This window comes from Prunus mume, linkage group LG7, assembly GCF_029339155.1.
Source record: "Prunus mume cultivar Tortuosa linkage group LG7, ASM2933915v1, whole genome shotgun sequence".
NCBI lineage: Eukaryota > Viridiplantae > Streptophyta > Magnoliopsida > Rosales > Rosaceae > Prunus > Prunus mume.
The window spans coordinates 2,922,405-2,941,261 of NC_142704.1; the positions used below are offsets into that span (position 1 = coordinate 2,922,405).

The 18,857-nt window shown below is 37.1% G+C and overlaps 1 long non-coding RNA gene and 2 pseudogenes across 2 annotated transcripts; 2 read left to right on the forward strand and 1 right to left on the reverse strand.

The window, feature by feature from the left end:
• Positions 1-1,835: 1,835 nt before the first annotated feature.
• Positions 1,836-7,648, reverse strand: LOC103337697 (ABC transporter C family member 10-like; annotated as a pseudogene). The gene is made up of 9 exons (XR_016122172.1): positions 5,085-7,648; positions 4,521-5,008; positions 3,779-4,366; positions 3,523-3,687; positions 2,927-3,221; positions 2,601-2,814; positions 2,212-2,518; positions 2,000-2,063; positions 1,836-1,932 (listed from the first exon to the last, which is right to left on the reverse strand). The product of XR_016122172.1 is annotated as an ABC transporter C family member 10-like (transcript).
• A 5,775-nt stretch (positions 7,649-13,423) lies between these two features.
• Positions 13,424-15,027, forward strand: LOC148915227 (uncharacterized). Its single transcript, XR_016128482.1, has 2 exons — positions 13,424-13,750; positions 14,603-15,027. It is a non-coding gene; the product is annotated as an uncharacterized LOC148915227 (long non-coding RNA).
• Positions 15,028-16,018: 991 nt separating this feature from the next.
• Positions 16,019-18,014, forward strand: LOC103337739 (uncharacterized; annotated as a pseudogene).
• Positions 18,015-18,857: the final 843 nt, after the last annotated feature.

Here is an 18,857-nt window from a genome sequence, read left to right on the forward strand (position 1 = left end):
GAAATTTCTTGTGTCGTAATAATACAGAATGGGAGCAATTGCATACATTTGCCCTAGCGTGGATCCGCCAGTGATTGGAAGTCTCATGTGTCCTATTAAATGTAGGGTAATGAATATAGATAGGGAAATCAAACACAAGACTTCGTGTAAAAAGATAGATTCTCTTAATCACTTGAGCTACACTTTTTACTTTCAAATAACTCTTGAATATTAATTTTTATAGAAGAATGCTAGATTTGAGCCATGTAGTAATCCTGCAAAGACCTTTTAATAAAGGATGCTCCGAAAATCACCCTAAAATAACCTCATGCACCTATTCACTGGCTTTCACATAACATCATAGCCATATGTAACATTTTCCTTTGGTTAATGATATATGATCTCTTCAGTGTTGCAACATACAAGAAAAAGCATGTTCAACATCTCCAAGTGATTTTCTATTCTGGCCCATTTTGTTCCAAGTATGGACCATATGGTCTGGTTGGTTGGCATGAGAATTAACACATGTTACACCAAGACAAAAAAAAATAATGATTGAGAAGTAACAATATTATATGTTTTAAAAGTTATTTACACTAACATCCTTGAGGTTTTCGGTGTTTTTACAAAACTCCTGAGATTTTAAAAATTACACGAACACCCCCTTAGGTCTTAAATTGTTTCCACAAAACCACCCTTGAATTCTTTTGGATGTAGAATCAACTAAAAGAGGTTTTGTGAAAACAAATTAAAACCTCAGTTGGTTTTCGTATAATTTTTAAAATCTCAGGAGGTTTTGTAAAAACACCAAAAACCTCAGAAGTGTAAATAACTCTATGTTTTAATTATTACAAATCAATATGATATCTACCACACAACCAAGCCACAGAAGAGTAGTCATTCAAAATCTGCTTTCATAAAGATAAAGTGGAAATCATTAACACAACATATTGAGAGGACCTTTCAGAATTTGAAGCCAAAAACATACAAGCATGCTCCCTTTCTAAACTGTGAGCTAGAAAAACACCTAGCGCTTGAAACCTTAATGTGGAGGTTACCAAAGCTTTCAATGCTTCCTTTTCAGCTGAGGCCATTGGAATGTATCAATATTATTGTTATTATGTTACTGGTTGTTTTGAAATTAGAATTGTGCTGTTCATAATCTAAAGGTTTCATAGTTTCCGTGATTCATAAGAATGGCAATCGGCTTGAAGAAACCATATTAGAAGTGAGAAATAGGCTACTGGACCTTATCAATAACTAGGAAACTTTATTCAAATCAAGGTAAGAAACACAAACAACATTGGTACATTGCATAAGCCATTCCGGACCCTCCTCTAACCAAATTAAGACGTCGCGCTCATGCAAAGCATGACGAGCCAGAGAATGAGCAACCATATTACTCTCTCCAGTACTAAAACAGACAGCCAAATCCCAATCTACCTTGCTTGCTAAAATTTCCTCAGAAATTATTGCAAATATATTGAATACGTTTCCCAATCAACCTTCTGCGGAGATACCGGCATTGGCAGCTCGAGACCAGTATTCCTTGACAAGCTGGCAAAATAGGGAACCCTTGTTTTTAATCAGCTTCATTGGCTCATCATACTCTACCAGTTTCCCTGCCAATGTAAAGCGGTCAAATTAACAACTATCATCAAATGACTAAGACAGCACAATTCTTGGTGCAAGAGTTTGCGATATAATGCTTACCATCACTAATAGCAAGCACCTTAGTGCAGTCCATAACAGTTGGTATTCTATGAGCCACCGTTATCACAGTGCAGTCTGCAAATTCTGTTCTTATAGTTTTCTGAAGAACAGAATCTGTTGCATTGTCCATTGATGCAGTGGCTTCATCGAGCACTAGTATCCGGCTCCTCTTCAACAAAGCGCGTCCCAAACAAAATAGTTGTCGCTGTCCCATGCTCCAGTTTGTTCCATCTTGTACAACTGTAATCCAGGTTGTTAGTTCTTGTTTGACAGACACTGAAAAACACTCCTAGAGACAGTTTATTACCTAAAGAATCCAGGCCGCCTTCTTTTTCTTGAATGGTCTCTCGTAACTGACATTTTTCAAGAACCTTTGACATGTTGGTCAGAGGACAAGTTTAAGTTAGTAAAAGAAAGTTATAGAGTATTATATAGCTAAACATATCAAGATTCAGAGAATTCTATCATCTTACATGTTTATATCCTAATACAACAATCACAAATAAGCAAAAATTTTACCTCCCATATTTCATGATCAGTATGCTCTGATAAGGGGTCTAGATTGAATCTGACAGACCCATTGAATAGTGTTCGGATCTTGTGGGATGATCCCAAAACGTGATCTTAAATCATGAAGTCCAATTTTACAAATGTCATAGTCATCTACTATAATCCTTCCCTCTGTAGGCTCTACCAGACGAAACAATACGCTGATAAGAGTTGTCTTTCCACTTCCAGTCCGGCCAACAATCCCAATTTTGTACCCTCCTTCAATTATGCAATTTATCCCACGAAGAACTAGTGGAGCATTTGGCCTATATCTTACCTGCATAGTTTCATTCAATATCATATACAAGCACCATTGTTCATAGAGTTACACTCTTCTAGTATATCTTTCTCATACTAACCTTTAAATCATGTATTTCCATTTTACCAGCAGTAGGCCAATTGTCGGCAGGTCTGTTTTCTTTATTACTTCTGGAGCTTCATGGGAAATGTGCATGTATTGCTCTACTCTTTCTACAGAAATCATTGAATTTTCTAGCATGCATTGAAATTGGACAGAAATTACTAGAAATACATTTAATGAGAGACCATATGACAGTGTCATCCCAATAAAACCTGCCAAAAGTTTAAGCAAAATGTTAGACAAAATATCACAGGTGACAAACTGAATTGTGTTGAGTTATAAGGAGCAAAGATGGTGGAAGGCTGGAAGCTAATGCTTACTAACCAGAGGAAGAAGCGTCAAACTGAATCAAAGTGATGGCAAGTGCTGAGGCTGAGAGAACAATAGCACATAGCCATTCAAGACGTTCTATCAACCACTCACTGGCTGAAAATCTATTGAAGTCAGCACTAGCATTTATATCAATAGAATCTAAGTATTTTGAGAAGAACTGATCCTCCTCTCCGAAAGCTCTGATTGTCATGGCTCCAGCAATAGATTCGGAAAGGTGGCTTGCTAGTGTGGACATAGTTGTGCCATTCATTCGCATCAACTCTTTTGCAGAAGCAAAGTAGTATTTCTATTTGTACCAAAGAAAATCAAATAGAAGATTCATTGTTCAGAAAAGGCAAAACAAGTGAGGAAATCATAGCATGCATGTGTTGTGGTAATCAAGGTTCTTCAATCAAGCCCATTTCCGTATCTCTGCTCTATATCCTGGCATATACGTGCACAGACACAAACGCACATACACATGCGAGCGCGCGCGCGCACACACTCACATACTATGTCCCTACCAGGATATCAGAGAAGAGGCAGAAAAATGGTGCATGTGTTCACGGGAGGGGATTCAAAGAACTAAACAAGAAGGCTGTCACTACCTGAAGAAGTACAGTAATATAAATTGTGGGTATAATCAGAAACACCATTGGCCAAGTTTGAAAAACCAATGCTATAAATATGCTGTATGTGTTCAGAGTTCCCGCAACAGCTGTCATCAACTTGAAAGCTACTTCAAGGTCAATGATATTCATATCAGAAGATACCTAAACAAAATAGCCAATCCAAACGTAAGTTCCATTAGTTTACTATAAAGAATATCATTTAATTTCTGTTTTTGAAGCTCTTAAGTCCCACCCGACTAAGTATCCTTCCCACGGGTGTTGAGTCATAAAACAGCATTGGCGCTCGGAAAAGAGAGTTTAGTAGTGTAGAAAAAATGGATGTGGATGCCCCACATCCTAAATCAACTACAGAAAAGGATCGCATGAGCAAAGCAAATACCATGATACACATGATCACAGAATAAACAGCCAAGAGTTTGACTCTGGATAAGCTATAATCCTGAAGTTTCAAAGCCAACCAATAAAATTGACTTAATTGCCCAGCTACGAATACCGAGAAGGAAAATACTAAAAAAGAGAAGTGCCAAAACCCTTTCCTGTGCTTCAAGTACTGAATGTATGGCTTGAAACCAGTGTCTCCTGTTTCTCTCACTTCTAGCTTAATCAATTGATCTCTGGAAGACTCTTTTAGCTGTACTTCAGTGTTTACTTTCTCAATCTCCTTGTTGGATGATTTATGTCTTCCAATAGAAGCATAGTCAACTTGCCTCTGGGAATATGCGGTGTCATCATGTGCATTGACAAGGTTTTGGAACTCTTGACAAGAAGCCAGCAACTCTTCATAAGGAGCTGCTCTTAGAATTTTCCCTGAATGCATCAACTGTGAAGCAAAAATTTATATTACATGAATTGATCGCTTGAATATGAGATTTAGCTAGCTGCTTAAAGTACAAGGGATACTGATATTCTATCAAAATCATATAGAAAATGATAATAGTACAAGGGAGAAATTAGCAGCAGTATTTTTCACTAACCAAAATTGAATTTAAAGCAGGAAGGAAATCAACTTGGTGTGTCACAAGCAATACTGTCTTCTCTGCAAGAGCTCCCATGACATATTCCTGGCTAACTTTCATGTTAGTTATCACTGGAGGAAAATGACATTGGCATAACTAGTTAGAGAGGAAACTCATGACTTACATGGAATAGGCTGGTTGCCGTATGGGCATCCACTGCACTGAATGGGTCATCCAAGAGGTAGACATCAGCATTTTGATAAAGTGCACGCGCAAGTTGAATGCGCTGCTTCTGACCACCACTTAGATTGACACCTCTTTCCCCTATCTGAGTGAGATCGTGGAATGGAAGAATTTCAAGGTCCTTCCACTAAAGAGCACTTCTCCAGTGTTTCTTGGTATCTAGCACGATCCATGGCAGAACCAAACATAATATTTTCCTGTATAGTTCCTGTCTGGATCCATGCAGACTGAGAAACATATGCTATCTTCCCAAATACTTGAACCTGTAAATTTAGGTAATCAGAAGAGTAAGGCTATTCCATATATAATAACTTATTTACAAGTGAAATGATAACTTACAATACCATTGATGCGTGGAACTTCTCCAAGAATTGCAGCTAAAAGGGTTGATTTACCCGAGCCAACCTCACCACAAATTGCTACTTTTTCTCCTGGTTTAACCACCAAATTAATGTTCCTTAGTGTGGCCTTTGTCGCATTAGTATCCCATGAAATTTCGGATGAGCTAAAGAAAATGGAATGCTCAACCTCTTTGCCACAGCTCTCTTTCCTTGTATGTCTATTTTCCAACTCTGGTGCATCAAGGAACTTCACAATTCGAGATAGTGAAACCTTTGCTTCAACATATGCTCCAAAAACATCTGGGATCAGCCTGATTGGCTCCTGAACAATACGCAAAGTTGCTAAAAATGGGAAAACATTACTAGCAGACAGTGTAAATCCAAGGAAGTAGCATGTCCAAAAAGTAACAGCTGCTGCAAGAATAGGAGATGACCAGAACATAACAATATAATAACCCTTTTGAGTCAATACTTGACATATCCATTTAATTTCTTCTGTTCTTAATTCTTCTATGACATTTTTGAAATTTGTCTCCCAAGAAGTACAGCTTCAAGATCTTCATATTTGAAAGTGCTTCTGTAATTGCCTTCAGCCTCCTATCTTGTGCTTCCATGAACTTGGTCTGGTATTCATGCTGCAACTTGGACAGTGGGGAGCTTGCCAGCACAGTCAATAAGAGTACAGTTAGAGCTGCAATAGTTGCCAGCCCCACGAAGAAGTAAACAATAAGTAATGAAAGGCATAGTTGAAGGCTTGTGGTCCACATCTGATGAAACCAGTATGGAAATTCACCAATTCTGTAAGCATCCACTGTTACATAATTCACTATCTCACCAGGAGAATGAGCCATCTTGGCAGAATTCGAGAGTCGCAGTTGCTTCTGATAAATTGCTGCTGACACAAACGATCTCACTTGGAGCCCGATCAGTCTAGTTTTGAAGTACCACTGCCTCTCCGATAGTGACTCCAAGATTTTCGCGAGGAAGAGACCAAGAGTCAGTGCATAACCCTCATATTTAAAAGCTTCATTGCCTTCAGCAATCTTAATGAAGGCCATGAGAAACAGTGGACTGCTTGTAGTTGTGAGAATCTTGATCAGTGCGTATAACCCAGAAATAAGAATTGCTCTCCTCTGGCAATAAAATATTATGGACAAGATAGAAGAGGTGGCAGATGAACCTTCTTCCTTCCTTTTGTTCAATTGCTCCATAAATATTAAGTACCATGTTCGAGCTCGATCAGCCTGTCTCAAAAGTGGAATATCTTCATTCTCAAGAATCTTTTGCTTACCTTTCTTCATTAATGGATTCAACCACCAAAATGACAGTGTGCTAAATAACCCTGCTTTTTCAAAAGGAGTTACATTATCATTTAAGCTGATTTCATCTTCCATATCAGATGCTGGGCCTTGCAAAGCTGTGTAGAAAGCATCTTCACGGGTTTCTGGATCACCTTTTGCATAATTGTTTCCCTGAAATGCACTAAAGAGCAAAAGGATGGATCCAGGGAAATAACAAATGTTTAAAATATTCTTGACCGATACTGCCTCGTCTACAATAGCTTCCCAAATTGATGAAGTGCAAAGAAAAATGGCAATCAAGAATGCAAGAATTGAACAAGATTTTGTTCTCGCGATATGTTGAGGTTGTGGCTTCTTTAGGCTTATGGTTAAACCCAGAAGCAACCATGTGAACCCTTGAAAAAATAATACTAGCCATCCATGTGGAGGTAAAACAGTCTGATCTGCATTTACTTTCTCAATGATTGTCCATATCCCAAACCCCAAGTAGACCAAAGCCAGACCAACGTTACTAGTAACCGAGATGACTGAGAGTGTTGAAAAGGTGTGAGACTCTGATTGTGCAATGATATTTGTTGATGATCTTCTAAAGATACATAACAAAATTAATAGGAGCAAGATATCAGCTGCAATGACCAAAATATTGTTGACACATGAATCTGGATTGATAATGGCTGAAAAGCCAGAACAGCATTCATTACTGCAGAATAAGGTCCAGAAACCCTCCCCATGTTGTGTCTCAGTGAGGTGGAAAATCTGCACAATTACAAGCAAAAATGTTTTTGAAAGCATATTTATGCAGATCTATGATGGCAGTATAGTCAGTAGACACTGAAGTTAAATGAGGGGACAGTTCTGTAATGCATAAGACAGAACACAAAAGCATGAAATTGCAATTCATGTTGTTCAACAACTGATAATATTTCTAAATCTTCTCTGCCAAGTTATGTTCTACTCAATTTCACTTAGAAGTTGAAGTCACAACACAAACTCTACAAGTTCAAAGAAACTGACTTTCGAAAAACGAATCATCTCTCCTTTAAATCTAGAATCTACTTAAAGTTTACTCTTTACTATGTTAACCTTGATACTTCATACACATAACCTTGTGGGTTTGAATCAGTGAATTGGAGAGAAAACAGAACACATACAGAGTAAAAATATGAACTGGCATGTAATGAAGAACATAATTTCATATGCTATAGCTAGAGTATGAGTGAGTGACACATAGAATGCACGCAAGAAATTTTTCTGAACCCAGAAAATCTTACAATGGATAAGCTCACTAGCAAATCAGCTTCCTGCTCTAACTTGCTCTCTCAGGTGATTTGTCGGTGATTGAAAATAAAGGTAGTGGCCTTCTGCTTTTACGTTGGCAATTTGATATAATTAGAATGTATCCACGTTCCTTCTTTTTTGGATTACATGGGCCCAAAGAAGGATACATTTCTTTCTAATTTCATGAAAGCATTTTGTCTTTTACACATAAATCAACTTTGGTTCACTTCCTGAAAACTTATTTGATTCTACAATCCCTTCACTTGCAAGTTTATGAAATTATAAGGGCTCTTTAGATATAGGTTGGTTCATTTTCCTTTAGGTCTAATGGATGTAGTTCACATCCTCTCTACAATCAATTGCATTCCAGTGTCTGCCCTGTATCTCTAGGTAACTAATTGTCGTACCCATAATTTTAAAGAAAATTACAGTATATGCCATATTTCAAAAGGCAAAGAAGAAAACATATCCCTTAAGTTATGGAAAACATGTAAGGATAATTCGGAAATGCTATAATGAGGGGATTGTGGGTGAGGGGATTGTGGGAGGGGTTCGATCCCACTATCTAACAAAAGAGAGAAAATATTGGACTTAAACTTTTTTAATGATTGAATGGTTGGATTGAACCCCTCATTATATAAGCTATCAAGATAGTTTGTGAATTTGTCCCTAGGCTTTGAGAGATGGGCCGGCAAAATCCTTCTCAACAAAGCCCAAAAATTTTGTAAGGTGGGTCAAATTAGAATTTCAATAACGCGGCAAAACGCCCAATTTCCCTCTCATGATCCGGAAAGATACTGTTTTTTTGGTAGTGAATCCTTATAAGAGCATCCACAATCATGCTCTTTATTTTTTAGTTAAAATTTAACTAAAAACAGTAAAAAGCTATTTTAGGAGCTCCTTATAAAATTTCAACTTCAACCATCCTCTCTAGTTGAGGGAATCATAAATGATTTATTTATTTTTTTGGTTTAGTATAAATGCTCCCTCTTCATATAAAATAATAATAATAAATAGTTAGCATTAAATTAAAGCATTAGTTAATTATAGAAAGTCACTAGGAGTCCTTTCTTTCTACTCAAATTTAGAAGCTCCTAGAGGTCTCTCTACTTTAGGAGTTGGATAAGAAGCATGGTTACAGGTTATTTTCTCACTTCCTCCCTAAATTTTATCTAAGGAGGTGGTTTAGGGAGTCCATTGTGGATGCTTTAACATAACTATCATTAAAATGAAAAATGAAGTATAGAGAAGACCTGGGGACTAGTTTTTATTTTTTATTTTTTTCCCAAGAATCAAATACTTTTATTAAAAACGAACACGAACATTAGCATCTCCAGCTAAGATATTAAACAACCAATCTGGAGGTACAAAATCCCAATAGTAACTACCACCTAATTAGGGGTGGCATTTTAGACTGAAAAATTGAAAAATCGCAAAAACCTAACCGACATTATACAGCATTGGAACCGCAATAGCTAAAAACCAACCGAAAATTGCGGTTTTAGAAACCGAACTGCAATTGTGGTTGCGGTTGCTGTATGTGATTTTGACAACTCGCGGTTACCGCAAACCGCAAATATATATTTTTTTAATTGCATTTTAGTAGTTAGATGGGTTGAGTTTAATCTATTATTAATATGCTTTTATGTTGTTGCTTTTGTGTTGTGTTGTGTTATATATCGAGTCTAGCCACTCTAACACACATAATGCCTCTAATCCCCCAAACACAAACCAATACACCCGAAACACAACCTCCACTCCAACTCATAAAGAAGGGCTTCTTCTTATAATAAAATCCACTCACCACCACCTACACTTGAGTTCTCCTTTTGGTTTGTAACTTTAATTAATTTTGAATTGGATTTTTCTTTAGGTTGTGAATGCTTGAGAAGTTGAGGTTGTTAATTTATTTCTTTAGGTTGTAAATTTATATATGTTTGAGAAGTTGAGGTTATAAATTTATTTCTTTAGGTTGTGAATTTATATGTTTTGGTTAAAGTATGCTTGAACTCAAAAAGCTTCAAAAGAAGCATCAAACCTAGGCTTAAAAGTGTGGAAGATTGAATTTTTATGACACAAAAAGACCACACTTAAAGATCTAAAATTGTCTAATTTAGGCACAAAATATTTAAATCGGTTTAAACCGTTAATTCATGGTAACCGACCGATTTTTGTTGTTTACCGCAATGAGGTAAACCGCAAAAAGCAATCAGTTTACAGTTTCAAAAATCACCTTACCGCAAATAGTCAGTTGGTTTACGGTTCGGGAAAAAATTCACGGTTACCAAACCGCAACCACCTCTACACCTACCCTACACGCAAAAGTTGCAACCTCATGAGCAGGTTTGTTGCAACTGCGAGGTGCAAAAATAAAAATTACTTCTTGGAATTCTCGAATCACAGCCTGAATGTTGAAGTGAATATACTATCTACCTCCACAACCATTGCCCTCTCCCCCTTCACCATCATGATGGCAATTTGGGAATCAGACTCTACCACCACCCGGGAGAAACCCCTTTGTTGACAAGCAAACAGAATTGCCCTTATAGCATCCATCTCTGCCATGAGAGCCGACCCATAACACATATCTCATTGACCTCCCGCTTGCATCATCCAGCCTATAAAGTCCCGAATCACCCAGCCAAAACCTCCCGCATTATTTGCATACCAAGCACCATCACAATTTGCTTTGACCATTCCGTGCTTGGGTTTTTGTCAGGGTCTGCGCAACCTTACACAGATCGGGAGGTCTCGGCAGCTCATTCACAAAGGGAGCCTGAAGTGGAATTGCCACACGATATTCCTCCACTTGTCCCACCATCAGTGCAACCGCAGCTTAGGGATTGGACTCATTTCCTTGGAAAATCGCCTCATTATGGCATTTCTAGATTCGCCACATGCCAAAATCTGTAGTATCTCCTAAGATCATGTACCTGTTTTATATTTTCCCTCAAGATAAGCCCAGCATGAAGCAAAATCGGTGACCACAATAGTAGTAGTATCCAGTTGCAGAGGGCAAGCATACCACAAGGCACATGCAAACTCGCATTTGAAAAACAAATGCAACTGAGACACACCATCCTTACCACAGATCCCACATTTATTGTCCACTGTCATGTGCCGACGACAAAGGTTGTCACGTACAGCAAGAAAGTTTAGGCACCCTCTCTCCTTCGCCTTTTCCCCCAATCTCGCCATTCCGCTGGAGGTTCACTACAAGTTCATAGCCCGATTTAACCGTATAGTCATCTGGGCTTTGTAAAGTGCCATATCAGAGTGGTGAGAAAGTGTATTCGGTTAGAATTATGATATATTATGTAAGAAGCAAAAACAATGTTGAAGTATAGAGGCATTTTGATATGTTCCATTATAACATGCATGATTAACTATTATTAATTATCATTATGTTATTATTATTATTTTTTAAGAACTTTCTTTCGCAATGGAGGAATTTGATGGGCAGCCACTAGAAACAAAAAACAAGGATGTCTTTCGCAACAAAATTGATCCCGACAAATAGAGCCCTTTTCCCGTCGAAAGGTACACTATGTCCAATACAATGCTCGAAACTACTAGGTATGAAAACTATGTCGGCGCATTTTTCATCGGAAAAGATATTTCCCAGAGACTTTGGTTCTTTCCCAACAAAGTTTCGTCGGGTAAAATGTTTCCCCACAAATTTCTTCGGGAAAGTTATGTCTCGTTAAATTTTCGACTGGATGGACATTTCCCAACAACTTTTCGTCAGGATAAATCCTTCTAGGATAAATTTGTTCCTTCCGGACAAGGTTATCGTCGAGAGAGATTTGTCTCGACAAAGTTTGGACGGGATAGCTTTCCTGACAATGCTGCGCTGGGATAAACCTTTCCCTGCACATTCTGCTCTTTCCCGACAAATTTTTTAAATAGACCTTTCTCGGAGAATTTTGCCAAAAAAGACAAATATTTTTTTTGTTAAGGTACTTGTTGAGATGGGTTTCATTCACATTGCAAATTAATATACAATTGTACGTACTTAATGAGAAAGCCTAAGGCCTTCATGTAATGTTTTCTGAAAATATTTTCAAAGAATGAAAACAAAAAAAAACGAATTTGCATTTTCAGGATTTGAGAATGTGTTTGATATCTTAATTAGAATATAGTCTTAGTAAACAAAAATAGTGAAAACGTGTTCTGGTAACATAAACAATGAAAAATGTATTATTTTTTTTTTAAAGGCTGAAATTATTATAAACAATGAAAAATATATAAATTAACAAAAGTAAAAACGGGCTCTAAAATCATTACCGAACAGGCCCTAATAATTCACACCATATCCAGTAGTACCAAACAAAACAAAAACCGAAGTAAAGAATTTGGATTCTTCATACAATGAGGGGCATGTGACAAAAAATTAACGGAAGTTAGAGACATTTGACAGAATTTCATGATTGTATTTGAATTGCTCGAATTAGAAACTACAGAGACAAAATTGATCAAATTGAAACGATAGGGACCAAAAGTGGTAAAAGTGGCAAACTGCAAGGGACTAAAAATGACATTTTGCATATATATATATATATATATATATAAGTTCTTCTCTTATGAACGTCTCGACGGTATTACCTTATGGAGACCATTGTAAACAGATATGAAAGCAAGGATGGATGGAGGCAGAGCTATTCACATGCCTGAGATGGCCTGTGCCCTCCTACCATCTTCTCACCTCTTTGATTGTATAGATAGTATAGGTATAAATTCCACAAAAATCTCATAATTTTAAGCTTGTGCGCCCCCAAAACATCAAACTCTACCTCCGCCACTAGGGACAGATAGTATAAAATAATGGCGTCCGCACGTCAATAATGTCCAGACATCCGCTTAGGAAAAGATCTGTATACATCTGTATATAGTTGAGTCTCATACATAAGTGATACGAGCTATAAATTTCCTCTAAACATATCAAATTAATAGACACCAACAAATCAAAGGAATCTAAAGAATAGAGGACTGAGACTCTGACAAAATCAAAGTCGACTAGACTAGTCACTTCTTCTTCCAGTTTCTTCAAAGGCTTTCTCTCACTTTCTTGCAGGCTTTTTCTTTCACACATTGTGTTTTGAATCCCGTAAGCAATGCAGCAGGTTGGGAAATGCCCAAGTTTTTTATTAAAAAAAACTCTTGCATATTTTTGTTCTTATCTGGTTGCTTTTTGGTTTTTTTGGTTTATGGTGTATGGAAATTTCCCACAAGTCACGTTTGTCGTGGAAATTAAACACCCAGCAGTGTATGTGCATTTATATCTTTTGGTGGTGGACCCTTCTCTCTTATGGAGAATTTTGTTTTTTCATGAATGGTACAAATTAATGTTGTCTAGAGAAGAAAAAGAAAAAGAAAAAAAAAAAATTTGCAACTTACTATATATGAGACAAACCATAGAAACCCTAATAATTCACCCCATCTATTAGTAACAAACAAAAAATAAATGAATTCCTCCAAAAAAAAAAAATTTAAACAAAAACAAGAATGAAAAAGAATCCAGATTATTGGTAATGCATGAGATGCACAATGCCGTTCAAATACAAAATAAAATATATATATATATATATATATATGACTAATGTATCAAAGGAATCAAAAGGATATTGCTGATAAAGGAATCAATATGACTAATGCATGAGATGCTCAAGACGGAGCTGATAAAATCAAAGTCGAATGATCACTTCTTCCACTTTCTTCAGGCTTTTTTTCTTTTCCTTTTTGTGTGAGTCTCGTGAGTGAACAATTGGTATGTTGTCTATAGCCAGCTAACATTCAAGTTCAACACAAACTAACATTCAAGTTCAACACAAAATCAAACCCCACACCCACCAAACCAAACCTCTCTATATTGAAAAGCCCCTATAAATTATCACCCTCTGAGGTTTTCATCTCATCTTCAACTTCAGATATTTGGCACCAAACAGAACCAACCTCCTCCTCCCCTTCTTCTTCTTCTTCTACTAACCCAGACAGCTACTCTCTCTCTCTCTCCCCCTCACAAAGGAGAAAGTTGAGTTGTGCTTGTGTCTGGCCTAAGGCAACCGTTTTGCCAGCAACGCAGCAGGTTGGGAAATGCCCAAGTTTTTTTTTATTGCTTTTTTGCTTCTTCTCTTGTTTCTGTTTTTTTCTTTTTTTCTTTTCTTCTCTCTCTCTCTCTTGTGGAGATTTTTGCTTTTCATGAATGGTACAATGCTGTTTATAATATAATAGAATGGTAAATTTAGCTTAACTCCTTGAAAGTCATTTTTCCTCAACTACAACCCATCTCTTTATTTTTATTTGAATAAAATTCTGTTTTTTCTAAACAAAACCCAGTGACTAGGATCCAACTCAGAAAATTACCTAATCAAGTGCAAAATCGAATTTATTGTACTTTTTTGACACATTCATACTAATTAAGATGGTAAAATTTACGTTTTAATGCCCATATATAGTTGGATGGCATCAATTGTAAAATAGTTAAAAATAATAGAATAAATGGTAGCCTATTTTAAATATGGGTTTTGGTTGGAGATTATAAAATGGGTGCGTCATTGTTTAGAATATATGAGTTACACGGGCCTTTCACCTAAAAGAAAAAGGATTAACAATGGGAGAAAAAAGTGATAGATGAGATTATTTAATGGTACAGAAAAGGGATATTTTTTTTAAAAAAAAAAAAAAAAAAAACTAGCTTATAAGGGTTGGGTTATCACTAACTCGAGATTTCCTCCTCCTCTACATCTCTCATTTTCTCCTCTGCGAATTATTTTTTTTTATAATGAAATTCTCCTATGCAAATTGGTACGTTTTAATTACAGTATATTTGTTAGATAATGTTTTACGTTTCTTCAATCTCCTCCTTACTTACTGTTTTCTACCTACTTCCTTTCTTCCCTACATTTCTTCATACTGATGATACTGTTTTCAATGACAGAATGAGTAAGGCTATTTGGAGTGTAGTTAAACTCAAAAGGAGGAGGGCTGCCAACAAGCTTTTTGGCATGGGTGGCGTAGGAAAGAAACAGTTGTTGTAAGAAAAGTGGTGGAGCCCATATAAAGAAAAGAAGAAAATAATATTCAAAAGGAAAATGATGATGTTAGGCAAATAATGTTGCTAGAATTAGGAGAAAATACAAAGGCTTCTCAAGCCTTCCTTGCTCAACTATAAAAGGGAGGCTAGTTCCTTATTTAGAATGCAAGACGAAAGGTAGTGAGAAGAAGTGAGAAGTGAGAACATACTGAGTTGAGAGAAGAAAAGAGAGTGAGATCTGAGAGTTAGTGAGTTCTATCTTAGAGGAAATTCTGTCAGTGTAAACACCACAAGAGCAAATACAATTCTACTCCCAATATTCAGTGGTACTTTTCATACTCTGATTATTTTTTATAACACGTTATCAACACGATAGTCTCTCCTCTTTACTTCTAAATTTTCCCAGCTCAACACTATGTGGTTAGTCATTGTTTAGAATCTCATGACGTGCGTCCTTCTTTTGGAAATCGAGATGATGATAAGGTTGGGTAGAAGATGGTTTAAATGGAATCCTAATCAAGCGATTGTGTTACAAGGCCGTTTAGTGGTGGTGTTGGTGGCGGGTTTTGGGCGGTGCTCCGGCGCATTGTAGAGAGCGACGGTCATATGACATATGGGATGAGTGAGGCGATAACTAGGATGGTGCTCCGGCGCCTTGAAAATTAAGGGTCGTATGATATATTGATGAATGGATTTTCCTTACAACCTACCACTACTCCTAAGACAACAAATAAAGGTATTGAAAGTGCATTATAGGAAAATATAATTTACTCTGTGGGAGGCTTTTGGTTTGGTGTTTGAACCCTTTGAATGTAGTCCTGAGTTTAGTATTTATAAGAGTCCTGGATTGACATTCGAGGCTGATAAGACCAGCGCGGTGGAGTCTGACCGGGGCAAGTGGGTAGTCAAATCGGCATTTGGGATCGTGAAGCATGGCGGTTTGGGGTTGAGAAGCATGGTGGTGTGACCCCCATAAATCTCGATAAATCTCTCGTGATTTTGCCACGATGGTGGTTGGTGATCCGACCCTAAGTCGTAAGATTACTTGTGAGAATGTCTGCACCTAACCACCCTGATTTCCATCACCAAATCCTGACTTTAGTCACTTCCCTTATGCATTTAATGCTTCTTTGACTAGTGGGTTTGCTGCGAAGTCAGAGGCATTACTTCATTAAATGAAGCATGGGGCCCGAGGCCACGTGGTGATTCAACCATAGCCTTTTAAGTCGTGTCTTTACGGCCTTGGCCTTCACTAGGTGATTCGGCCTTTGCAGCTCTTCTTTTGTTTTTAGGAAGGCGAAATGGTGACGAAACGGTCGAAGGGAAGTCCCTTCAATTAGTCCATGACCGTGATTTATTAAGCACAAACAATCATATGTCTCCTCTCACTTTACTACTACGACGACATGCAAACTTTATTTTTTGTATTCTCACAATTTTTATGTTGTTTCATCCATGTTTGTTTAATTTATTTTTTCATACTGTAATTTGGAATGGTGCGGTTTTATACCCTATCCTGTTATTTTATGGTGGTGTAATTTCATTACCCATCACGTTGCAACACATATTATCGTAATAAAATGATGGTGTAATCTTAAAATCTATCTTATTATATCTTGAATAGTGGCGCAGTTATATTGCCCACAATATATAATATGTCATATATTTCATATATATTAAGTGGTGGTTTTATCCCCGCATTTACCTTATTTACTGTATGGTGTAGGTTTGTTACCCATACAACAATATTTATTTAAAAGTGTGGCACGGGTTCATCGTCCACACAATTGCCTTCAACATTTACTTTATTTACTGTATGGTATAGGTTTATTACCCATACAACAATATGTATTTAAAAGTATGGCGCAGGTTTATCGTCCACACAACTTCCTTTATTTTTTATTTAAAAGTATGGAGTAGAATTAGTGCCCATACTAGCACATTTACTCTATCGCACATTTACTTTTATTTAAAGTATGGTGCGGAATTAACGTCCATACAACAAGCAATTTACTTTATCGCACATTTACTTTTATTTAGAGTATGGTGCGGGTTTATCGTTCATACTAGCAATTTATTTATAGCACTTTATTTTTATAAAAGAAATTATCAGTCAATATACATGAACAATTAATGGACCTGAAGTCCCTATTAAGAAATGGCTTAATGTCCCAAATCCCGAACCTAAAATTTGAAGTTCAAAAATATATTAAGCCTGAAGATTATTGCAAATTTTGATACATCTCATTTTCTTTTGAAGATGGCAAACTTGATAAAGCTGGAATTTGCTGCCTTAGACATATCTGGGAACAACTATCTATCATAGGTCATGGATGCCAAGATCTATCTGCGTGGCAATAGCCTTGGAAAAACAATTGTAGATGGAAGTGATGCATCACCTAAAGAAAACGCAATGGCTATGATTTTTCTTCGTCGTCACATTCATGAAACGCTGAAAAGCGAATACGTGGCGGTCGATGACCTATTGGTTCTGTGGAAAGCCTTATGTGAAAGATACAATCACCAGAAGACAGTGATCCTCCCAAGAGCCAAATATGAGTGGACACATTTGAGATTCCAAAATTTTAAGTCAATGTCTGAGTACAACTTAGCAATGCACAGAATCACCTCCCTAATGAAATTATGTGGTGAAAATATCTCTGAGGAGGATATGCTTGAGAAAACTCTCAATACCTTTCATGCCTCAAATGTGCTCCTGCGGCAACAATATAGGCATGGCGATTTTACGAAGTACTCAAAACTAGTATCTTGCCTTTTATTGGCCGAGCAGAACAATGAGCTTTTATTGAAAAACCACCAATCTCGCCAAACAGGCTCAGTAACATTTCCTGAAGTAAATGCTACATCTTAGGAAGTGAATACCACCTCATCTCATGGCAATACCCACAGACGTGGGCGAGGAGGCAAGCGTAGCCGTTGGCAAGGGAAATAGAAAATATCGTGGTGCCCATTCATATGGCTTGGGTCCAGGGAGCAATCCATCCACGATCGGCAAAAATGCATCCCAGAATAAAGGGAAAGGGAAGACAAGTCATGTGCCTAGAAATGTTGAAGGCACTTGTCACAGATATGGCATAAAGGGACATTGGGCGTGTACATGCCATACACTGAAGCATTTGGCAAATCTTTATCAATCTTCACTTAAGGATAGGAAAGTGGAGACAAATTATATTGATCATGCTATACCATATTCACCTACCACAAATGGCCCATTAGAAATATCACGCCAGTTAGACATGACGCATCTGGATGCTTCCGATTTTGTCATTGAAAGAGGGAATAAAGTTTACGGGTCTGAATTAGACTAAATCCATTTATGTACCATTTGTATTATCTAAAGTATTGTTTTAAATTTTCATTTCAATTCAATAAAAGTGGCAATGTTTTTCTTTACATTGAATAATTGTTTATTGATTCAACTTATTTTATTTATTTGAAGGCATAGATATAAATTATGGATGCTCCCAAAATAAGAACTCTAGCAAAGATATTTGTCTCGTAGACAGTGCGACTACTCATACGATCCTTCAAGATCGAAAGTATTTCTCAAACTTGATGCTTACAAAAGCAAAGATAACAACCGTATCAGGTCTTACAGATTTGATTGAAGGCTCAGGAACAACCCAAGTTATGTTACCAAATGGAACAATATTGTCCATTCAAGATGCTTTATATTCATCTAACTCCAGAAGAAATCTGTTGAGTTTCAAAGATATTCGTTTGAATGGCTACCATATTGAAACAAAAAATGAGGAAAATATGGAATATCTTTGTATTACCTCCAGTGATACTCAGAAGCGTATACTGGAGAAGCTTCGTGCGCTTTCATCAGGGTTATACTATACAACTATACGAATTAAGGCACATAATGTCATGGACCAGAAGTTCATTGACTCAAATACTTTTAAGCTTTGGCATGACCGGTTGGGTCATCCTGGATCCACCATGATGCATAGGATCATCACCAACTCTAAAGGACATCCCTTGTTGACAAAACATATTATGTTATCAAGTGACAGCTCTTGCCAAGTTTGTTCACAAGGGAAGTTGGTGATCAAACTATCACAATCAAAGGTTGATGTTGAATCCCCATCATTTTTATAGAGAATCTAAAGGGACATTTGTGGGCCTTTTCATC